Raw genomic sequence first — 24,735 nt, forward strand, 5'->3', positions numbered from 1 at the left:
CTTAAGACTAGGAATACTTTTGGGGTGCCTGGGTGGCTCTGTGGGTTAAGCCTCTGCCTTCGGCTCCGGTCATGATTTCAGGGTCCTGGGATTGAGCCCCACATGGGGCTCTCTGCTCAGTGGGGAGCCTGCTCCCCGCCCCCCGCCCCCCCACTCCCTGCCTGCTGCTCTACCTACTTGTGATCTCTATAAAAAAAACAAAAACAAAAACAAAAAACAAAAAACAAACCTAAAAACAACAACAACAAGGAATACTTTTGACAGGGAAAGAGAGGAGGGAAAGACATTCTATGTTTTGGAAGGAGCATGGGCAAAAGCGAGGAGTCAGGAAAATCCACAGCATTTTTGTGAGATGGCTAGTGACTGGATTTAGCTGGACTGAGCAAAGAACGTGAGAGGGAGAATATGAACCATGAGGCTGGAAAGGTAGGTTTGAGCTAGAATGGAAGACTTCCATGCCATTCATTTATTTAATAGACAGTAAAGAATAATAGAAAGCTTTGACCAAAAATGAAGGAATAGGAAAATAATCAACTGCAAGTTAGAAGAATTCTGAAGAAGCATGAGGTTGGAGAGATAGAGGCAATCTCTGAATGCCAAGGAAAGGAAAGAGGTGAGATCACAAGGATTTGAAATCTCTTCCCTAACTAATGAATATTTATTTAGGGTCTGTTGTGTGTGAAATATGTGGTACTAAGCACTGGGAGAAGATGGGAAGAGAAGTTATTATCCTGGTATGCAAAGGCTCAAAGATAGAAGTTGCCAGAGAGACATCAGAGATTATCTGGGAAGCTGGGAAGATATATAGGCCTAAACTTGGGGAGTAAAAAGGAAGGGTAGAGAAGGTAAATATATGGAAGATCTTCAGCAGGTAGAATTGACAGAGTTTCGTGTCTACATGGGTACAAAGGACTAAGCATGTGGGGAGAATCTAGGAAAATGGAGGTTTCTTGGTTTTGGTGATCAGAGACATGATGACTCTGAGAAAAGTGAGAAAAAAGAGTATGGGGAGGAGGGGTGATGATGAGTTCTATTTTATTGCATTTGATGAACCTGGAACACATGGTAGGATATTGGTAATAAAAATCTGGAGCTCAAGAAAGAAAGTGTTAGACAGGTATTGTGTAAGTTGAGTTGATAGTAGATGCATGTTAGTGTTTGGGAGAATGGGGAGGACAGAGGTAAGTCAAAGCTGAGAGGGCGTCCAAATTGGATGAGGTCATTGCCTGGAATGGGTGGAAGTGAATTGAGCAAAGTTAGTTGCAGACTTTAGAGCTCAGAACTAAGCAGAAAAGCCCATGTATTATTGGGTGCAAAGAATCATCAAAACTTAGAGATAAGAAGTCAAGGGCTAGGAGAATGCAAGAGCTTATTGAGAAATGAGAGCACAGCAGGGGGATCAAGTTGAAGAATGTGTTTCCCAGGACTTATTTTAGGGATAGTGCTGCATTTGTTTGGAAGAGCTACTTTAGGCAAGCAAGAACTCCAAGGAGTTTAAGCAACAGAAGATGCTCCTTAAAGTCCCAGATAGGGAGGAAGAGAGAGTATAACACAGAGCTGCGGGAGGCCAACCTACTTACTCCCCAGGAACTCCTTAATTTTAGGTAGATTTGAGGGGAAAAATCACAAACTTCTTGGGAGATAACTTTCTATGGAAACTAGTGGAAGGGTTGAGTTCTGGGTTCAGGATGATGAAGTGATGACAGGGATGTCAGTGAATTAATGCTTTGTACTTTTATATTGATTTCCAAATTCAAAGAATGATTAGTTTTTCTTGTTGTAATGTCATTACACACTGAAGAAGGGTAGATCTACAAAACAAAACCCACATCTATATTGTTTAGGAGACAAGTGGTTTTGATCTTTAGCTCTATTTGTTTGTCCCCTCCACCTTCCTAATCAATATAACAAATGTTGAATATAAACAGCTGGTATTTTTAACTGTTGGTTGTAGCTACTTATTTCTCAAGGATTTCTTGTATAACTAGTGACCAGAATTCATGCAGTTGTTCATGCAGTATCCCGTGATGCTCTTTTTTTTTTTTTATAAATTAAAAAATTTTTTTTATTTGACAGAGAGAGACACAGCGAGAGAGGGAATATAAGCAGGGGGAGTGGGAGAGGGAGAAGCAGGTTTCCCACCCAGGATCCTGATCAGAGCCAAAGGTAGCCGCTTAATGACTGAGCCACCCAGGTGCCCTAATTACCACCCCCTGCAATGCTCTTATAATGGGCGTTCCTTGTTGAAAGAATTGATAATTTTGATCAAGACAGAGTGAATTGAAATTGAATTCCTCTCACCTCTACACTCATACCTCAAGGGACTACTTTCACTTTCTGTACCAGTAGAATACTGAGTGCATAAAAAACTGCTAAAAGCCAAATCCTGATAGTTTTTAAACTGGTACAGGTACGGGGTATCCTTTGCAAACCAGAGGTCGGTTTCCTCTGTAGGAGCTCAAAAGGAAAGGCAAAGCAGTTCTTTAAATCACTTGATTGCCTTTTATTACCTTTGGGGAATTGCTCAGGATAAAAATGAGGGAAACTATATCATTCTTTTGCTCTTTCCCTGTGTAGATATAGATTATCAGTTATGACTTTCCCTGAGCTGTAGAGCTTTGAATTCCGAAAGGAGTTCCTTGGCAAGCTGAGGAAAGGGGGGAAGATATGTGAGGGAGAATACATGCAGAGCACGTGACCTTGGCAGGGTGCGGCGTTAGGTGCAAAGAAACACAAGATAGACACTCTGTCCCCAGGCCACTGAAATTCCAGATATCTTTAGTGATTGAAGTCCTAGAACACAGTTGTGAGACTCTTAGATGTGCTCTGGACTCTAATGGACCATAATATTGCCTTTTCCTTTGGTGCTGGGCTTTGATAATGAGGTACTTGTCCAGAACCCTGCTGGACTTGGGATGAAGACATAGTCTGATTTTTTTCTAAATTCAGAAAATATTTATTGTAATGGAGGTAAATTAGAAGTTGCAGGAACAAGCCTGGAGCAAAAGAGACTAGATGGTGCTGGTTGCTCCGATACAGACGGGGAATGCGTTGTGGGGCAGGAATAGAGTCAGAGGGGACTGGTTTGTTGGAGGGTCCTGTAGCCTCACGGAGAGATTGAGAGCCACTGCAGGTAGTATTCCATCTGCAGACTGGTTATTGCCAAAGGTACAAATTCTGAAGACTTTAGCTTAGATCTAAATATTTAGGGAGTAAAGTAAGTTTCCTATTTACATCAAAAGAAATAATTTTTATGCTAAAAAATTTGGACATTTTCTTTCAATTTGGTGTATATAGTATTTTTGTGAAATGCTTGATTTATGTTTTTGAGGGGAGAATTCATTGATTAAGTTAAATATCCTGATCATCTTTTCGTTATTGATACTGTAGTTTCTAATATGTTATAGTAATTGGTACTAATGGTAAACATTTTCCTTACCCCACAATCCATTTCTTCCTACTTTTTGGTTCTTAAACATTATGTTAGCATTTGGGGAAATGCCACATGTTGTTGTGAAACATATTTGACAAAATTTGAAGATATTTAATTGTAACAGTCTTTCAAAACTGTTTTTTATGTTGTCTTTTCTACCAATGAGAATTTTAAAATCTGGGACTAGAACCATTCCTTTCCTTGTGGAAAATACAATTCCACAAGATGATTTCTTTTTAATTAAAACTTATTAAAAAAATTCATAGTATATTGTAAAGTATATTAAAAGTATTTTGAAAAGAGATGGCAATTTTTAAAAACTTCCTTCCTGGAGGGCAAAAATGTGTTGTTTTTACCAAAAGGAAAAGAACACAGACCTCAAGATTAAGTGGGAGATCTGAGTGCAGATATACATTTTCTTGATGCTTTTAACTTTGTATATAGTGTGTCTAAAAACAGGAACTTAATGATGAACATGATTTAGATGTATGGAAGTGGATTCATTAGAATAATACTATATTGTATGAAAAATCATCATAATGACATTAAGAAATCAATTTGATTGGGACATGTAAGGGGGATAATATATATATTAAAAATAGTCTCACAAAAATTTCTCTTGTTTTTCTCTTTTTAGTAATTTTTAGGATAAATCATATGAGTAGTACATGTGAACATATGTGACCAATGAAGTAGTAAATTTACATCACTACAGAAATTTGATTTGGAATTGAATATGTTTGTCCAAGGATGGATGGGGTAGGAGATGTTTATACTAAGGAATATTTCTAAGTTCTAAAATTATATTTCGCTATAAGGCCCGAGGGAACGGCTTATGAATTATTCAACTATTGACTTTATTTTTTAAAAAACATACTTGTTCATAGGAATAGGTTAGGGAATATTCTGATTTTCATCATGATACATGGGTTTTTCATGTTTCAAAACATCAAGTATAAATTTTATTTTATTTTATTTATTTTTTAATTTTTAATTTTTTATAAACATATATTTTTATCCCCAGGGGTACAGGTCTGTGAATCGCCAGGTTTACACACTTCACAGCACTCAAATTTTATTTTGATAAGCGATAATACACTACTGTTACCCGGTTAAGGTCTGTCTGCCTTGTTAATGAAGTGTTTGGGATCTAGAATTTAAAAAAAAAAAAGACACAGCTTCATAAATTTCCTACTTTCCCCCAAAGTGATGGTGGGTAGTGCCAGTGTGAAGAGAATGTAGTGAGAAGTAAATGCTCCAAAGTCAGAGTAGTGGGAAAATAGAATAACAATCTGTCTCTGGGATGAGGTTGGTTAATTTCAATTTACATATCTTATATGAATGAGGGCCATTTATAATGTGTACAGGTCATATTATATTTCTTTTGCTGTTACTTGTCTTTTAATGCCCTTTGTTTTTCTCTTGACTGGTCTTTTTCTCCTCAATTTCTAGAAACTTGTTATTTATTAAGGAGATTAGCCCTTTACCTGTGATTTGAACACCAGATCTTCTTTTTCCCGATTTGTAATTTGTGTTTCAACTTTGTATATGTTATTCTTGTGATTTTTTGACCTCATAATGGTTTTTTATTCTTAGTTAGATTTATTAATATTTTTTACCTTCCAGATTTTGAATCATAGTTAGAAAGACCTTCCGGTTCCAAAGTAAGAAGAGAATTCAGCCATATTTTCTTATAGTACATTTGAGTGTTCATACTTTAAATATTTGACCCATTTGGAATTTATCTCGTGCAATATGAGATATAGATTTAACTTAATTTTTTCCAAATAATACACATTTATTAAAAAGTCCATCATATCTCACTGATTTGAGATACCACTTATTTGGACCTATTTCTGGATTTTCTATTCAATTCCATTAGACTATTCAAATGGCAATCCCAGAATGTTCCATTATTGAGTTTCTATAATTTTTGTTTAAATATATAGAAAGCTGTTCTTCCTTTTCAAAAGAGTTTTACTGGCTATTCTTGTTTGTTTACTTTTTCTTACAAGCTTTAGAATCAACTTGTCCTATTCCAGAAAATAGCCTCTTGGTATTTTCATTAAGATTGCAATAAATTTAAAAATTAAAATATAAGGGAAATTGACATACATTGACTTTTCCTAAAAGCATGGTCCGTCTTTTCATTTATTCAAGTCTACTTTTAGATTCTGCAGGAACATTTTAAAGTTTTCCTCATACAAGCTTTGCATATTTCTTATTAAATTTATTCCTAGGCACTTTACATTTTTTGCTGTAATTGTAAGTGGAGTCTTTTCTTTCATTTTGTAAGGGCGTATGTGCATATATGTATGTATTTATATATACACACACATATATACACATTTACATATATTTCACAAATTGTCATAAATTAATTTTGTATCCTGTTTCCATACTTAATTTTCTATTGTTTATATATTTTCTCAGTTGATTTTCTTGGGTTTCCTAGGCGTATAATCATACAATCCACAAAAAATGACAACTGCATACTCTTTTTACCTTCTCTCTTTCATTAGTTCCCTTGACTGATACTGCAAGTATCTCTGTATTAGCAGTGGGAGGGTGGGTATCCCCTTGTTCTCTTCTTGATATGAACAGGAACCCTCCAATATTTCCCTATTCAATCTAAACTAGCTTTGAATCTTAGAATTAATTTCTAGTCAGATGTTACTGCTTTGCTCTACTTGGAAAACTGACAATTTGGTCCAACAGTAAGGTCCATAAATATTTAGCAGTAATGGATTGGTAAAATACATTATGGCACATCCTTTGAATGGAATAGTCTGAAGAATTACAAAATAATGTGTATGTTTTAGTCCTTTTTGTTATTGTTTAAAAAAAATCAAAGTATATGCAAGTATACATGGAAGGTATCTGGGAGGATATTCAACAAACTGGCTTAAAAGTTGTAAATATATTATTGCAGCGTTATTTAAAGTAACCAAAAATATGGAAGCAACCTGAATGTCCACTGATAAATGAATGGATAAAGAAGACGTGGAATATCACTTAGTCATAAAAAAGAATGAGATTTTGCCATTTGTGACAACATGAATGGACCAGAGGGTATTGTGCTTAGTGAAATAAGTCAGATAAAGACAAACAAAAGACCATATGATTTCACTTACATGTGAAATCTAAAAAAAAAAACCAACCAAACAAAGCAAAACCAGATCCATAAACACAAAGAACAAACTGATGGTTGCCAGAAGTGGGGGTGGGCAAAATGGGTGAAGAGGAGTGGGAGATACAGCTTCCAGTTATGGAATGAATAAGTCACGGCAATGAAAGGTGAATTGAATGAATGTTATGAAATGAAAATCGTAAGGGATATAACCAAAGGTATTATAATAGTGTCAGTGTCATTTGGCGACAGAGGGTAACTACACTTAGGGTGAGCATAGCATAATGTATAAATTTGTTGAATCACTGTGTTGTACATCTGAAACTAATGTAACATTGTGTATCAACTGTGCTTCAATAAAAAAGAAAAGAAAGGAATAAATAAGATTATAGAAGAGAAAAATTTACGAGCCCAGCACGTAGAACAGAAAAATTTATGAACATAAACTATTGAGTATTAATATCAATTTCTACTAATCTGTAAAATTTTTAAAAAATTCATGAAAATATTTTGGCGCAATTAAAAAACACTTTAGAAATTTAAGAAAAATAGATGGACATTTTCCCCTTTCTCTGTTCTGGATCCCTTTCTGTTATTTAAATTTTATTTTGTTTATCCTTATTTTTCGCAAAGTGGGACTCATAGTGTAGATAGTGTAAAAAGAGGTTTACAAGATATAATCCAGAAGGAAAAAGAAAAGAGGAGAAAAGTCCACAGTTGGTAAGAGTTTTCAGTAAATTTTGGAAACCAGAAGTTGGATGGAGTAGAAATAATTGACTTGACAAAGTGGAAGAAGGGCTAATCTGAATGCTTGGAGGAGCCTTAGCACTTGGCTGTCAGTGTACCATGGAAGGCAGGGGTGAGGTACAAGTCTGAAGAAGGAGAATTGTCCTGAAGTTGTTTACAAAGCTCTTGGATGCCACTGGGTCTCTTCTTGCCCCTCATACAGCCATTGTGCATTCCTGTGCATTCCGTACCTTTTGTACTATCACTAATACAATCCCTCTGTGAAGTATGCAGTTTCTTTTCTGGAGAAAGGAGTTTATCTTTTTTTTTTTTTTTAAGATTTTATTTATTTATTTGAGAGAGAGACAGTGAGAGAGAGCATGAACGAGGAGAAGGTCAGAAAGAGAAACAGACTCCCCATGGAGCTGGGAGCCCAATGCGGGACTCGATCCGGGGACTCCAGGATCATGACCTGAGTTGAAGGCAGTCGTCCAGCCAACTGAGCCACCCAGGCGTCCCAGGAGTTTATCTTTTGTTGGAAAGTTCCTGTAACAAAAGGTCTGATCAGAGAATGGGAAAGAAAGATGTGTATTTTTTAATGGTACTGTAGTATTTTATTTATTCTATTAATAACTAATAATGCGAGAAAATTTATAAGATTAATGGAACTTAAGAGAAGCTTTTTATATTTCAGTATCAATTATTAATAAGAGAGATAGTCAAAATAATTGTGGTCAAAATTATTATATCAAAAAATTTTTAAAAAGCTTAAAATAAGTGTTTGATGTTAGTCTACATACAATTCCATTTTTAGCACAAAGTTCTTTGGCTGCAAAAAAGAACATTTGGTTTTCTTCACTAATAGGAATATCTCTTAATGCTGGAATGGCCTCTTCTACTTTCTGGCTTTCTTCTACTGTTGATATTTAGCATAGTTATCTATGATTGTATGAACGGAGTTCAGTGAAGAGGTACTCATCATGTTTATTCCAGATAAGAGTACATAACTGATCACTGTAGTAACGAGGAGGTGGACAGGCAGTGCAACCGCGCAATATTTTTGAAGCCAATAGGTTAAGCCTAAGGAGGTTAGCCAAGGTTCAGGAATAAAAGCTCACACAACCTATAGTATGAAGCCAAATTGGGAGCTTAAGAAAAGAACAAAGGGGCGACTGGGCGGCTCAGTGGGTTAAGCCTCTGCCTTTGGCTCAGATCATGATCTCAGTGTCCTGGAATCGAGCCCTACATCGGGCTCTTTGCTCAGCAGGGAACCTGCTTCCCCCTCTCTCTCTGTGTGCCTCTCTGCCTACTTGTGACCTCTCTCTCTGTCAAATAAATAAATAAAATCTTTATAAAAAAGAAAGAAAAGAACAAAGCCGTAAATCGCTCTTTCTGGTAATGGTGCTGGTAAATTTCCTACCATTTTCCCTGTGGCTTTAGACAATCTGTGGGGAAGAAACAGAATCATCATCAGTGATTTGCTCCCCTTCATCACTGGTCTGTCGTAGGCCTCATCAGTTTGCTATGGGTACTGCTTCTGCAGACTTTTTCCCACGCTAAACCACTGCACACTGCCATCCTGTGCCAAAAATATGTTTGAAATACAAACCTACTTCAGAGGTAAAGCTGCGTAATTCTCCTGGTCCATGATTTCTTAATCTTGGAATGACTGACATTTGGGATTGGAAATTCTTTGCTGTGGGAGGCTGTGATTGTGACATGGTAGCAGCCTCTCTGACCTCTACTCCCTAGGGGCTCATGCATGACCCCCTTGCCTGTGATGACAGCCAAAAGCATCAGCAGACATTGCCAAATGGCTGGACTGGGAAGAACTAACACCTCCCACCCATCCCCAGTAGAGAACCTCTGTCTTGGACATTAGGTAATAGAAAAGACGGGGTGCCTGGATGGTTCAGTTAAGCATCTGACTCTTGATTCCAGCTCAGGTCTTAATCTAAGGGTCCTGAGTTCTGGCCCTGAGTTGGGCTCAATGCTAGGTGTGGAGTCTACCTAAATTAAAGGAAAAGAAACAAAACGAAAGCTGCAGACATAATCAGTGGGATAAAAGGACAATCAATCTGAAGAATAATGAAGTTCCAACATCCTGCTGACTAAGAGTTCACAAAGAGAGAATATAGTAAATGAGAAGGAGGAAATTAGCAAAAAAAAATAATTAAAGATTCGCAGGTAAGATTGAAAGCACCCCTGACAGTCTAGCACAATTCAAGAAAAAAAGGCCCATTCTAAGGCACAAAGCACATGATTGTGATATTGCAGACTATAAAGTTAATGGGAAGATTCTAGAATGAAGAATAGACCAGATACAGAGGAAGGGGGACCAGAAAGGCATTAAGCATTTAGTTCAGGGGCAACGCTGGAAGTAAAAGACAATGGAACAGTGCTTTTATTTTATTTTTAAAAATTTTAAAATTTATTTTTATTTTTTGAGACAGTGTTTTTAAAATGCTGGGGGAAAATGATCTTCAGCTTATCCAAATTATCAATTGAGGATGAGAATAGAATACAGACATTTTCAGACATGCAAAGTACGCTAAAAAATTTTACCTTCTATATACACGCTCTGAATGAACTACTGAAATCTGTGCTTTAGCAAAATAAGAGAGTGAATTTCTTTCTTTCTTTTTTTTTTTTAAATTTTATTTATTTATGGGAGAGAGCGGGTGTGTGCGCCCAAGATGGGGGAGCGGCAGGCAGAGGGAGAAGCAGGCTCCTTGCTGAGTAAAGAGCCCAACATGAGATAATTACCCAGGACCCTGGGATCATGACCTGAGCTGAAAGCAGTTGCTTAACCAACTGAGCCACCTTGGTGTCCCACGAGAGTGAATTTCTAATGTTTGGGCATTGGAAGATACAAGGGCATTTGTTAGATACATTGAAGCATCTGAATAAAATTTGGGTAAGATACATTAAAAAAAAAAAATAAGTGAAAAAGGAAGGCAATTATTAACTCCAGGAACAACAGAGATTTTCAAGAGAAGCACTGTCATGGCACCTTACTTGATTCAACAATGCACTGTATTTACATTGACAGGATGATAAAAACACAAATTACTGATTTGAACAGAAGTTGTGATGTAGGTGTGTGAGAAGGAGGGGTGAGGGCAAAGTGGTGATGGTGGTAAGTGTGAAAGAGCTAAATCCTCAAATACCATGACAAGAAGTCAATAAATAATGTCTAAAAGTGAAAGTCAGGAAGCACTGGTATAAGCATATTGTTAAGAAATAACCTAGAAGGGTTATGTAGAACATGGGGTGAAGCCAGGTGGGGGGAAGTTAGAAAAGGGGCTGATCGGACTCGAATGTTTTTGTTATAAGCCTTTATGAACTATTTGAAATTTTACTTATATGTTACTTTCATTAAAAATAAAAATGAAAAAAAAATATGCACACAAGAATAATACTTACATATTACAGGAAAAAGTCGCGTAAAATAAGATACGAAAAAGAATCTAAAAGACCTAAGGATCTCACCCACCCAGAGCTAACCATTGGTAATATCCTGAAATAGTTTTTTCTTGAAAAATTCTGAAAAGCAAATGAAAGGACTTTCTTTTTAAAGATTTTATTTTTTTATTTAAGAGAGAGAGGGAGGCCTTGAGTGCACAAGCAGGGGGAGTGACAGTCAGAGGAAGAGGGAGAAGTGGGCTCCCTGCTGAGCAGAGAGCCTGATGGGTGGTGAGGGCTTGCTGACCTGAGCTAAAGGCAGCTGCTTAACTGACTGAGCCACCCAGGCATCCCAAAAGAACTTTTAAATACTAAAAACAAAACAAAGCAACAACAACAAAAAAACCTCACAAGTTCTTGATACATTAAAATCAACAATAATTTAAAAAGTAGTGCCTGGGGTTATTAATTTTGAAATCAATCTTTTTGATCAAAATGCTTGGTGTTTTGTTATCTTCACTAACAGAGAAGGGTGGAGAATTGAGGCAATCTTCCAAAATACTTCTGCATTAATTATCTCGTTATTTTAGAAAGAAGCAGCTTTTAGTTTTAGTTTTCTAAACAATTGTCTCTATTTAGTTTAGAAATTTTTGGAAACAAATTTATGAGGAAAGTTTGTCTTCAACAAATGGTATTGGGAAAACTGCACAGCTCCATGCAAAAGAATGAAACGGGACCACTTTCTTACACCATACACAAAAATAAGTTCAAAAATGGATTAAAGACCTAAATGGGAGACCTGAAACCATAAAAATTCCTAGAAGATAACACAGGGAGTAATTTCTCTGACATTGGCCATAGCAACATTTTTTAAGATATGTCTTCTAAGGCAAGGGAAACAAAAGCAAAAATAAAGGACTACATCAAAATAAAATGCTTGTGCACAGCAAAGGAACTGGTCAACAAAACTAAAGGACAACCCACTGAATGGGAAAAATACTTAAAAACGACATATCCAATAAAGGGTTAGTATTCAAAATACGTAAAGAACATATACATCTCAACACCAAAAACCCAAATAATCCATTAGGAAATGGGCAGAAGACATAAACAGACATTTCTATAAAGAAGACGTCCGGATGGCCAACAGACATATGAAAAGATGCTCAATGGCACTCATCAGAGAAATGCAAATCAAAACCATAATGAGATATCACCTCACACCTGTCCGAATGGCTAAAATCAAAAACAAAAGAAACAAGTGTTGGTGAGGATGTTAAGAAAAAGGAAACTTTGTGCGTTGTTGGTTGGAATGCCAACTGGTGCAGCCACTGTGGAAAATAGTACAGAGTTGCCTCAAAAAAAATAAAACTGAATTACTGTATGATCCAGTAATTCCACTACTGGTATTTAGCCAAAGAGTATGAAAACACTCATTCGAAAAGATATATGCACCCTTATGTTGATTGCAGCATTATTTACAATGGCCAAAATATGGATGCAACCCAGGTATTCCATAGATGAATGGATAAAGGAGATCTATGTCTGTGAGGATGGGTGAAAAAGGTAAGGAGGATTAAGAGTACACCTATGATGAACAATGAGTAATGTATATAATTGTTGAGGCACTATATTGCTTACCTGAAGTTAATATAACACTGTATATTAATCATATTGGAATTAAAAAAAAACTCAAAACACACACACAGAAACAAGATACATAGGAATAAATATAATAAACCATATTTCCTGTCTAGAGCATATGCAAAAAAATTTTTTATCAGAAAATTTGCCTCAAAAATTCTGTACCTTTTCTCTCTCTCCCTTTTTTTAAAAAGATTTTATTAATTTATTTGACAGAGAGAGGTCACAGGTAGGCAGAGAGGCAGGCAGGGGGGTGGTGGAAGCGGGCTCTCTGCTCAGCAGGTGCCCCAGTTTTTCTCTTTTTAAAGAAAGAAAAATAATTTCATTTCTCTGAACCATTTCAGTGAGCAAAAGTATAAGAAGTGCAGTTCAGGTTTGATATCTCACAGTTAACAAGCAGAAAAACTTAAGACAGTAAATAAAAGAATTTGGGGAAACTGCGCTTGGAAAGAGAGGATTGGTAAAATGAAGTTAAGAATAATTAGAAATCTTGGGGCGCCTGGGTGGCTCAGTGGGTTAAGCCGCTGCCTTTGGCTCAGGTCATGATCTCAGGGTCCTGGGATCGAGTCCCGCATTGGGCTCTCTGCTCGGCAGGGAGCCTGCTTCCCTCTCTCTCTCTCTCTGCCTGCCTCTCCATCTACTTGTGATTTCTCTCTTGTCAAATAAATAAATAAAATCTTAAAAAAAAAAGAATAATTAGAAATCTAAATGTGAATAATAAAATGAATATTTTTAAAGAAATTAAGCTGCATTACAATTTTGATTAAAAAAATATGCAGCTGATACAGTGTCCTACCTCCCAAGTTCATTGAGTTTTGATTAGTTTAAAAGATTCAAAATTCTAATATTTTCTGAATTCCTTTCCTTATCTCAGACCTTGTCCTTGATGTATTCGCTTACATGCTCTGTATAATCTCGCAACAATCCTGCAGATTTAATGGTGCGTTTGTAGAGGCCTATATGAAGGAATATAGTGGGACATAGTGTATAGAGCGGATTTTTGTGGGTTTGTAGGGTTTTGGATGCTGCTATGGGTGTAAGAAAATACGTATATTAAACATAATGATGGTGTATTTATCAGGAAAAAAAAACAACTATTAGCCACTGGAGACAAGCGCAGGGTGATATGTGGGGCTGGAGGTGATATGTGGAGGCAGAGTCCAGAGCTGACATGTGCAGTCTGTACACCTAGCGTTCACCCCACAGATGAGCACACACAGACATCTTGTCCCTGCAGAGTTATGTTCTAGCCATGTGAACGTGTAAAGCAGGTGTGGGGCAAACCAAAGTTGTCGAGGACGGAGGACCTTGTGAAGAAGATACAGTGGAACAGGTTGTGGTCAAAGGGCACTCCTGAGAGTCTTGAGGAGAGAAAGGAGAAATTCACTCGGGGCCTACAGAATCTTCTACCCTGCTTGACTGCAAGCAGGCTGTTGTCCATAGGGCAGAAGAGGTTTGTCTCTCTAGGTCAGTCTGGGGTACGTTTACTGAGACTGGGGTCTCCAGAGGTAACTATGAATTATTATCCCCATTTGAGAAATGAAGAAATGGAGCCTCAGTGAGGTTCGGTTAGCTAACATGTATTTGTGTGTATGTAAATATTAGGTAAAACATATTAGCCCCACTGACAGGCATTTCTTACAAATAACTGTCCTACATTATTAAGAGTGGTGCTTACTAATTAACATTAGAAGCCACATCTTCTAACTTGTTGAATACTTTTCGCAAATTTTAACAGCCTAAATATACCTCTTCATTTTGTTTTATTCAAACCAATTCCGTCTTGTTAATCCAGAACATTTGAAGGTTTTTGAGGCTGTTCATAGCAGGTCAGAAGAGCTACTATTGAATGGCAAACTTTAGGCATTGGGCAACTTGGAAACGTCCACCAGCATCAAAAATTCAAATCCCATTACCCCACCCTGACAGCAGAGGGGCTCCCATGTTGGGTGTAGGTGGAGTGCTAGTGCACTCTAGGGTGTTTTTCAGGGATTCCGGAGGAGGCTGCTCCAAGAGAACGGGCCTGTTTCACAGACGCCCCCTACCCAGTTTGGAATGCACCTGCAGCCCCTAGCAAGAACTGGGTGGACCTGGCTTTCTTTGGCCAAGCCAGACGTGGCATGAAAAATCTGCAACTGTCTTTTCACCTCCTTTCTTTTATTAATTAATACAAATTCATAATCTGAAAAGAATTTCGGTTACGTGGCGAGCCCAGGTACTGGCCGCGGCGGAACCGGACTCAGACCGTTCCTCCCCACTTGCTAGTTTTGCTCCTTGCTTGGGAAGCGGAGGAACCGCACGCCCTGTCCCTGGCGAGGTGTGTTCTTCCCGAATCCCACCGCAGCCCTCCTTGGGTGTTCCGTTTCGGAGCCCTTTCCGGCACCCAAGTCCAGCTCGCGAAGGTCGGCCCTACAGCGGCCTCGGGGCCCCGCCCACTTTGGCCGCGGGTCGCAGCCGCCACGAGCCGGAGTGGGAGCCGGAGCCGGAGCCGGAGCCCGAGCGGCCGCGGCCCCTTTAAGGAGCCGCTCTGCGGTAACCCGAGCCCGCAGTCCGGGCGGGCGCGGCGGCCGCGGCGGTAGCTGTAGTCTCTGTGACTGCTTCTCCGAGCGGCCCGGGGCCCCGCGGCTCCCCTGGCTCCCGCCGAGCATCTCGCGGGGCGACTCTGGCCGGCGCCAGCCCTCGGGCCGGGCCAGATGACCAGGTTTCTGTAACCGCCCGCCGCCCTCCCCGGCCCCGTGCAGCCGCCGCCCGCGCGCGAGTCGCCCCGGGACCCGGCACAGGTGACGCTGTTTGGAGGGGGTTCGGGGAAAAGGGCGGGCTCGCTTTTGCCCCGCGGTTCCCCAGCGCCGCCGAGTACGGCCCGCGGGCAGGGGGCGCCGGGGCTTCCCGCTCCCGGCCTAGCGCGGCCGCGGGCTACGGCGCCCGGAGCTGGGTGGGCGTCCCGAGAGCGGAGGCGGCCAGGGGCGCCCGGGCGGGCTGCAGCAGGTGTGTGCGGCCGCGCAGCATCCTCCCGGCCCCGCGGGCTCCCGCGCCGCTCGCGGCGCTGACGGTGTCCCGGGGCCCGCGGCCCCGCGCCGCCCGTACGCCCGGCGTTCCGCTGGCGCCCCCGGGTGCGCGATTCGTGCTGCTGGGTCTGCCCGGGGAGCTTCCCGGCTCTCAGCCCAAAGGGGTGGGTGCGTGGGGCAGCCAGGGAAAGCTTTCTTGTTAGAGGCCGGTACACAGGTGCATCAAGTGGGTAAGTCTCCCCTCCCCCCCCCCCCCATCTAAATAAAACAAGACTCTTATTCACATTTGTAGTTCTCAAGTGCGTCCCATTTTTAGCCACCTCATGCAGAATAGTAGTGGGAAAGGGACTGGGCACTATTTACAGCTCTACCATTGTAACCCCGGCAAGTTTATTAAACCGAGAACCTCGGTTTACCCAGCCATGAAATGGGATTCCTGCAGCCCCAAGAGGGTGGGAAAACCTCTGTGAAAGTACTTTGAGTTGTTGAAGTTCACTAAAGGGTCACTATTGATGGCCAGTACGTTTTCCCCGCTCAGTTGTATAATCTGATTGTTAATGTAGCACACATTTTTATGTGAAATTATAAAATTGTTCCTAAAGAGCGATCTTTGACAGTGTTTAAATGAACCCAGTACCAGTTTGGGGACAAGATGGGAGAGTTTATGTGGTTATTAGGAGTTGATGTGTGAGGCAGGAAACAAGATATCATTTTAGTAAAATCTTCACCAGTCATAAATGGAGTTGAGAAAAATCGATCTTGTTCTGTGTTTGTGTTGAGAGAGATACTGCTGTGTGAGCCTGTGGTATAGGTTGGAATGCAGCTTTATCTTTCTGTAGCCAGTTAAGGTAATATGACAGAGAATCTCAGTTCCCTTCTAAGTGTGAAGTGGAGAATTTTTCCCCCTGTGTTAATCTTTTCCTTAAATTGTAGGGGTGGAACTAAATTAGAAAAGTGGACTCCTGCCATGCTAGAAAATTGGAAAGAATGGCTCCAGAAACTGTGGACTTTAGTCGACTTGCCACCTCCCCCTCCTGTGCCATCAGATGACCCTGAGAATATATTTACAGAGTGCTACTTTCCTTTTTACTCCTGCAACTCCTTTGGCCACAATACCTCCCTCCAGCTCTGGAATCCTTACTGTGTGATCTTGTACACATTTTACCTGTCTGGAGCTGGGTACTTGGCAACCAGTGGCTCAGTTAGTCGTAATTGTTTACTCTATGAGCTTTCTGTTCCTATTCCTTTGCCTCTAAGCCTCTTGACCTTGTTGGAAAGAATAATGGCTTTTCATCACTAAAGCTGCGTACTTGGAGGTGCCTAGGAATGGCAAGGGTCAAGGGCCAAAGCTAACCCAGAGAAGCTGAGTCTTCTCAGTACACCCTGGAGTATGGATGCCAGAGTTGGCCTCTCTTTTCCTTCCTCCTCTGAAATCTTAATGAGGGAGAGATTCATTTGATCACCAAGGTAAAGAGAGGCCTTGGGAGCTGGAGCTGTCAGAGACATAACTCCATACTAGGTGGATGAAGAACGATCCCAGCAAAGGAGTAGGGAGGAGGACATGGTGACCTGGGAGGGAGGGAGGGCCTGCCTAATAATCGGGCAATCGTAGAGTTAGGGAAGGAGCCCTGTATTCCCCCCACAAGGAAGTGGAAAAGGGCTTGGATTGCAGAAAGGGGCTAGTAGTAGAGCTTCCAGGCCAATTCTGGAATGTGCCCTAGGTGAGACCTCCCCTTCTCCCTAGTTCCCTCTGAGTGTGTTTCTTGCCCTTCTGAGTCTAGTGCAGCCCTCTCCTCCCACCCTACTTTTATGTTCTACCCTGAAAGCCGGCATCTCAAGTATGAGCAGAAACCAAGGTTTCCTAAGAAACCTTCAGACCTCGGTGTCTCCCTGTTCCCTTCTTCTCAAATTAGTGGCCCGTATCCTACAGATGAAGGCTCCATTTAGCTTTGATATCTCTTGGAAGGTTAAAAAGTAGGATAGGTCTTTTGGCTGAAAAAAGTAAACTGAGCAGTCTACGGGAAGATACAGAAAACGAGTTTTTCTGTGGCAGAAGAGAATGAATGAATTGTCTGGGTGAGAATTGTGGGAGGGTGGACAAGGGAGGGCCGAAGCGGGGGTGGGGTGGTAGAATTGTGCCGGACAGCTTGTGCCCTCGTCCTTGAGAGGAAAGGATGCCCCCACGCATGTACAGCCACCTTGCTGTGCTTTCCCTCCTTCCATTTGCCTTGCAAGAGGAAGAAGATGGCAATATGGAGGTGGGGTAACCATCTGTTCTCGAGGACGGGAACCAGACTTTAACTCCCCCCTCGGGCTGAGCTGCATTCACCTGGCATCGGTATCAGGCACTAAGTGTATGACACCAGAGAATGCATTACATCAGGAAAGTGAGGTTCATTTTGTAAGAAAACCTAAGGCATTGTGCGAGCGACTTTGGTGGTGTTTTTTCTTGTTGGAGATGAAAGGTAGCACACAAAGAAACGGAGTCCTACTGCTCTGAGGTTTGTTATTCAGAGTGAGACAGTTGGATGTTCTGCAAGCAGATCCCAGACCTGAAAAGAAGGCAGGAATAGCAAAGGATCTTTTTTTTTTTTTTTCCCCTCAGAACATTGGTCTGTTCAAGGAGAAGGCAATCCTTTGGATACATGAGAAGGAGCTTGTGAATCATTGTAAAAGGCCAAGGTTTGTGAAAACAGCGGGTGAAGAAGACAGCTGGAAGTCTGTTCAGAGCTTGGGCCAGCATGAGGAAGGGAGTTGCTGAGCAGTGGGACGGAGAGCAAGGGGGTAGTCTGACTAAGGGGACAAAGGCTTATCTAAAGCAGTGTTTCAAACGTTTCTGGATTTTACAACACAGTACAAAATGGTTTTTTTTTGCACTGCAACCCAGGACATAAGTAAGTATAGGTGCATCTGAAACCAGTTTCATGAAACAATATGCACCTTTACTGTATAGCATTCTGTTTTCTGTTTCTGTTTCTGTGCTTTCTGTTCCTGTTCAGTATTCTGAAAAAATCCTCACTTGTTAGTAGACCAGAGTCCACTGTTTGGAAATCATTTGCCTAATGAGTAGATAAATAGGTTGCATTCAGGTTGGAGATGCTGGAGGGGAACACAGAATTGATTGGGAAATCGGGACCTCTGTTGCTGGGGACAGGAGGTGGTGTGAGGACTCATCTGGTGTCACATGGGTGCAGGACTCACGCTGGCGTAGGCAGCTGGATGGACAAGTGCAAAGGGGAAACTTCCTGCTGATTCTGTCTACTTGAAAGCAAAATAGTTGGTTTTGAGGAAAAAGGAAGCATGGAAGGAGTAAACTTGGGATTTGAAAACAGTGTCTTTAGAGCAGATTTCTCTCCGTAGGTGAAGAGGACAAGTGGATCCAGAACAGACTGGCTGGTGGGTTTAGGCCATGTCCACTTTCATCAGCTGGATAGGGAACAGAAGGGCTCATAGTGCAGTGTGTGGGTTCATAATTCCTCTTACAGCTTTGAGAAGTTCTTAACAGAAGCGGGTGGGATGTGTTATTGCTGATGAAGCTCATTAGGAAATTAGCTGCTTACAGAGGATTGGAATGTATTCTCCTTACCTTGTGTGAAAGGGTTAGCTTATCAAAGCTTCCTTAGATGCCTGCTTCACCATCGAACTGGAATCCTTATTCATCGTCTTCAAAAGCTTCTTGGGGAGCTAGGTGAGGCAGAAGCCAGCATCCACCATCCTTGAGGAAATGTCCAGTAACCATACCCTGGAGTTAATCGAGGGCAAAGTTTATCTGCATGCCTTTGGTTGCCTTTTCATAACAATTAACACCTGACTCATACAACTGGCCCTGTGACCAGTGAATGAGCACAGCAAAGCGTGGAGGGCAGTGTGCACAAGTGTCACAGTTCACTGGGGTTGCTTGTTTACTTGCTTGTGTTTATCATCCACATTCTGTCTAGTTGGATCCTCTCTTTGACCCATCCTTGCTTTGATTTTCTTACCTTAGGTGATATGTTTTCATTGCTTCTTGTTCCTTCTCCTCAGCTGTCCTGTGTATATCTTGAACTTTCCCTGATGTTATCTCTGAGCTCTGGACTTATGGTATCCACCTGACTGTTCCTGTAGAGTCCAATGTTGGGATCCTGGCCCATGCTGCACCGGTATCTGCCCGATCCCGCCGGGGCCACCTAGGAAGTAACCATTCATTGATGGGTTTATATATTGGTTGTGATTTGATTTTTACATTTTGGGGACACGGAGAATCTGTCCTGGTCAAGTTAGTTTAATTAGCTTTCTCCAGATTGGCTTTAAAAAACCTTCCAAAAGTACATTTGAAGGCATAGAAAACTTCTCCCTATTTGGTGTGTATTTATTGAGTGGAATGGGGGAAGAAGGAATTTTCATTTGGTGAAAAATTTAGAACAACTAAACCCTCCCCCTTTACAAAGTTTTAACATTTTAGGGACATGATCACCAAACTAGTCTTGCTCAGTTAACATGTTTTGCTCTAACACATGTAAAAAAAACACTGAGATGATTAAGAATTTAAATGCTTTATAATTTACTGTATTCTATTTTAAGGACTTAAAAAGACTGCAGCTGTGTTCTGATTGAGAAAGATCCTTTGCCTTTCCATATTTTAGTAACCTGTGTGTATGTCACTAAACAGATCAATTTCTTCCCTGTTTTGTGGAGGAATACATGGCAGGATAAAGGCTCTAAGGGAGGGAGGCTGAGTTGTCCATAGGGAAGGTCTCGCCACAGAGCCAAGACTGCTTGTTTGGAGGATCCCAGAATAGTATTTCCCAACCCAACCCTTGAGACATTGGACATTTTGAGGATTCCAGAATGCTTTACAACCTGAAGTCACTGCATGTTTTCATCAGTGTTTTTTATTTCTTAATTACAAAAGTGAAACGTTCTTGTTATAAATAACATAAAGAAAAACCATGAAAATAACCAATACTCAAGAAGATGACCGTTTACCTCTTTCCCTTTCTCCAGCTCCCATTTTCCCTGATCTCACTCCCAAATACAGCCAGTTAGTCCTTCTTCTTTACAAATGTCGAAAAAGCCAGTTAGCTATTTACGAAAAATGTATTATTTCACTTCCTGCTCTTTTTTTTCTCCCCCACCCCATAGCATGTGATGGGTGAATGCCCTTTGGTATCATCTCATTTAGTTAAATGTCTGTTTAGCCTGTGATAGTGTGGCTGCACCAGCGTATTTTATCATTCCCCTATCAGTGACCCTGAGAGCTGCTTCTGATGTTGTGGGAAACACCCTTGCACATGCCTCCTTTGACACATTCCTGTTTGGAGGATAAAAGATGAAATCTTTAAGTAGACCTTAAAGTACACTTTAGTAGTATTTTAAAATTCAGTTAACAGAGTGCTATCAAAATTTACTTATTCTACCATTTAATTCCCGAAATATCCATTCAGCAGTGAAATGATAGCACTGGACACTCTAAGGATTTCCTAGCAGGGCAGTGCACAGCCTTTGCTGACCAGGGCTCATCATCTGGAGTAGGGGAACTAAGCATACACATTGCTGATAGTATCTTTAGTTTTACTTATACCTACCCAATTCCAAAAGTGTTTTGGGATGGCTTACAAAGATGCACGCAATAGGACAAGATCCAGTAAATTTAGGATGAGAAAGAAATATAAGCCAAAGGAAAATAAGAGGGAGTTATGAGTGAAATTGGTTAGTGTACTTTGACGTTCTGGCTGTAAGTATTCCAGCAGCCTAAGAGAAGAAGGAAGCAGTCCACAAAGAGCTTCAAAGTGTCCCAAAGAGAAACCAGATTGGAGAAATCCATCTGTTCCTGGTTCTAGGAGGTGAGAGAAATTTCCCCTTTGGATTTTCAGCCAGAAAACACTGCATCTGCAATGGCCAGCATTCTCAACAATGTCCCCAGTGTTGTACAGCAAAACCTAGTGACCTTGTCTTATGCTGCTGTTTCATACCATGTTCCTCCGTGCTAGTCAGGGGTCTCATGCCTTCGCAAGTCCTCAATGAAAGGTCATTATGGTGAGGGGGAAGTCCATGGGTGCTATAAGAGGACAGATGAAAACAGCAATCTGATATTGTTCTTAGACAATTTTTTTTTTATAGTACTGAATGTATCATTTGAGTAGAATTTCTGTGAGTAGAACCCGCTTGCCCAGGATTTCTAGGCTTCCAACCTACAAAGCAAGAAGTGAGGATGTTTATTTATTTATTTTTTAAAGACTTTATTTAAATTCCCGTTGCCATACAGCATGTCCTGTTAGTGTCAAGTGTACAGTGTAGTGATTCAACATTTCCATACGGCCCCTGGCACTTGTCACGACAGGTGCACTCCTCAATTCCCCCATCACCTGTTTCACCCATCCTCTCAGCCACCACCAGTGTATCAGAACTATAACAATGGATGAAATCTTTTCCTCTTAAAAACACGCATGCACAAGTCTGTCATTGGGCCATACAGGAAGGATGGCACATGTTCACATTGATGAGCTCCATGAGTGAGAGAGGCTCTGAGCCACCATTCCAAGAAATCTTGAGCACTTCTCTGAGCTCTTCAATATTTCCGGGTTGTCCCATAGGAGAGTGTCAGCAGGACTCCGAGATCTACAGGTTGGGGTGGCGTGACCTTATTTAGTGAAGCTGGGGAAGTTCAAGTGTCATGAACCACCTAGGTCTGTGTTTCCATGGCCACATTCATTCAAGTCTTACCTCAGAGCATTGACCCAGAACAGTTCTTTATTACCAAGTCTATGGGTCAAGCTGAGGTACTTTTACAGGATTTTAACTGAATTTAAACTTCAGGTTTATAGTAAATATTAACCTTGAGGTCACCCGAAGCTTCGTGTGATTGTTTTGAGCAGCACCTCCTAGCCTGAGACATGGTTCAGGGAAATGTGTCACCGGGTTCAGACTTTTTGGCTGCCTGACAAGTGTCAAACAGATATATCATCATGCTGATAAATATGTTTATTGGTAAACAGTGCAGCTGACAAAGGCAATCTTATGGGAAGATATTAGAAGAGAAGAGAAACCACTCTCCGTGTACCTTGATAGGGTTTTAAGTGACCTTAGGGAACAGAATGAAAGGTCACCTAGAGAATTTAGAAACTCCTTGGCTTTTTCTCATTGAAGCCACCATATCTCCCACCTGTATAGGAGGTGTAAACAAGCTGTAAGGCCCCTAAGCCATAGGTTAAAAGGAGGGGGAAATGATCACATTGCTCTGGATACCCAATATCCTATCCTGCTGTGACTTGGTACACAATGGGTGTAACATTTTTTGGTTAGGAAAAGGTGATAACCAGTGCAATCCTTTATTGAGTGGTGTTTTGATGTAATCGTGATTAACCACCCCCAAACCTAAGGGCTTAAAACAATGATTTATTATTTCTCATGATTCTGTGGTTGGCTGGGCAGTTACCCTGCTGGTTATAGGCTCATTCATATGGCTGCATTCAGCTGGAGGGTGCACTGGGCTGGAAAATGGGGGTGGGCTTGCCAGTATGGCTGGTGGCTTGTACTGAGTGCTGGCTGTCAGCTGGCTGTCTCAGTTCTCCAGGTGATCGCTTATGCTCCAGTATTCTAGATTGGTTTCTTTACACGGCAGGTTTAGAGCAACACTCAAGAGAGCAAAAGGCTGATGCTACTAGGTCTTCTGAGGCCTACTGAGGCCCCAGGACTCTCACAGCCTCTTTTCTACTCATCGTTTCTCAGCAGGTGCAAGGCCAGCCCAGATTCCTGGGGTCAGACGCATAGACTCCTCCCCTGGAGTGGCAGTGTCACACTGACAAGGAGTTATCGCAAGTGGCTGCATGTGCCAAGCCTTGTGTTGGGTACATTTAGTTCATCTCGCTCGAGCCAGACAACTGTCTTGCAACATAGGCATTCTTGTCCCCTTTCATAGGACTTGCAAATCAGAAAGGTCATATTCTTCTTGCCCATGGCCACTTGATAAATCCCCTTTCATAGGACTTGCAAGTCAGAAAGGTCATATTCTTCTTGCCCATGGCCACTTGATAAACCCTGGGAGGAGGATTTGATTCTAGGTTTCTCCTAGGTGAATGGAATGCATTTTAAGACTCAACAGGTGAGAGAAATTTGCGAAATTCTTCTTCAGCTCCTTTAACCCATTCAGTGCTGTTTCTAGTTCCTGTGGGGAGCAGGCAAAAAGAGATGCTCTGCATCCCGAGGACTCTCTCAGGGGTAATTGGATGGACAGTTGAAAGATAAGAAGGACCTTCCTGTCTTCTTAGGTTCTGATTTCCCAGCTTGCGTGGCAGTGATTCCTTTAGCAAAAGAACAAATCACATTTGGAAAAATCTTGCTCTGTCCAGCTTTTCCTTGACTTCACAGTGTTAGGAGAAAGCCAAGAGATGTCCCAAGCCAAGAGGCTCCCTGCCAGGAAGGGAATTGCAAGGAAGTAAGGACATCAGAGGTTGGGTAGAGGTTGGCTGCAGGAATGCGTTCCTCTTCCCGAGTCCCGCAGGTGACATGGTGCCATCTGGTCTCTGCTTCTGCTGTAGGGCTCCTCAGTAACCTCTTCTAAGGCTTGGGGAGTGTGTTGTATTTGAAATGTTGACTTCCTTAAAGATGGGCCCTCAAATTGTACGCCCTTCCAACCTCTTATTATATGTGTCAAGTACTGTATATGTATGATTTTCCAGTTACTATTGTCTCTTGGCTTAAGGCATTCTGATTTATCTGAAATCCAGTGGCTGTCATTGGAGCTCTTAGGTTTGCAAAACAAAAACTTCTTTTTTTTTTTTTTTAAAGATTTTATTTATTTATTTGAAATAGAGATCACAAGTAGGCAGAGAGGCAGGCAGAGAGAGGGAGAAGCAGACTCCCCTCTGAGCAGAGAGCCCAATGCGGGCCTCGATCCCAAGACCCTGAGATCATGACCTGAGCTGAAGGCAGAGGCTTAACCCACTGAGCCACCCAGGCGCCAAAACAAAAACTTCTTTATAAAAGCTTTAAGTAGGATGAGATGCTAGGAAACGTTTACCAAGTAAATAAAATGTGCTATCTGTACTCTGAGCCTTAAGATTGTAGAAAACGGACTGAATTTCTAAGGGGAGAATTCTCAATGCATTGGGGGTCAGGAATCAACAGAGCAGTGGGGAGAACTGGGGAGGGTGGCCTTTTCCCACTGTCATTCCCTTGCAGCCCCACTTCTTGTTAGGCTTTGTAAAAACAAATCCCGCATCAGAGAGTCAGTGTAAAATGAAATATAAAAATAAGACAAAAAACTTAAAAAGTTGACACAACATAGATTAACTGTATTAGATTTCATTTTATTTATTTTCAAGTTAGTAGCCAGGACATGTAAAAAGTTTAAGTAAACATAAGCTAGGAAAATAAGAATAAACGTTTTATTAAAATCCTAATTAAAAATACCT

At 41.1% G+C, this 24,735-nt stretch overlaps 1 protein-coding gene across 8 annotated transcripts in view; it reads left to right on the forward strand.

Moving 5' to 3' along the window:
- Positions 1-24,735, forward strand: part of LOC309843334 (TLC domain-containing protein 4-like) — a 106,580-nt gene that overhangs the window by 20,226 nt on the left and 61,619 nt on the right. The window contains exons 1-2 of one of the 8 annotated variants that reach the window (XM_082688756.1): positions 14,778-15,118; positions 17,949-18,025. The exons of 5 other annotated variants lie outside the window; for them this stretch is intronic. The gene's annotated coding sequence lies outside the window, so the exon portion shown is untranslated. Of the gene's footprint in view, positions 1-14,756; positions 15,119-15,292; positions 15,574-17,948; positions 18,026-24,735 lie in introns of those variants that run through there. 2 more of the 8 variants (XM_082688752.1, XM_082688759.1) reach the window with 2 other exon arrangements.

This window comes from Mustela nivalis (genome assembly GCF_964662115.1).
Source record: "Mustela nivalis genome assembly, chromosome: 10".
NCBI lineage: Eukaryota > Metazoa > Chordata > Mammalia > Carnivora > Mustelidae > Mustela > Mustela nivalis.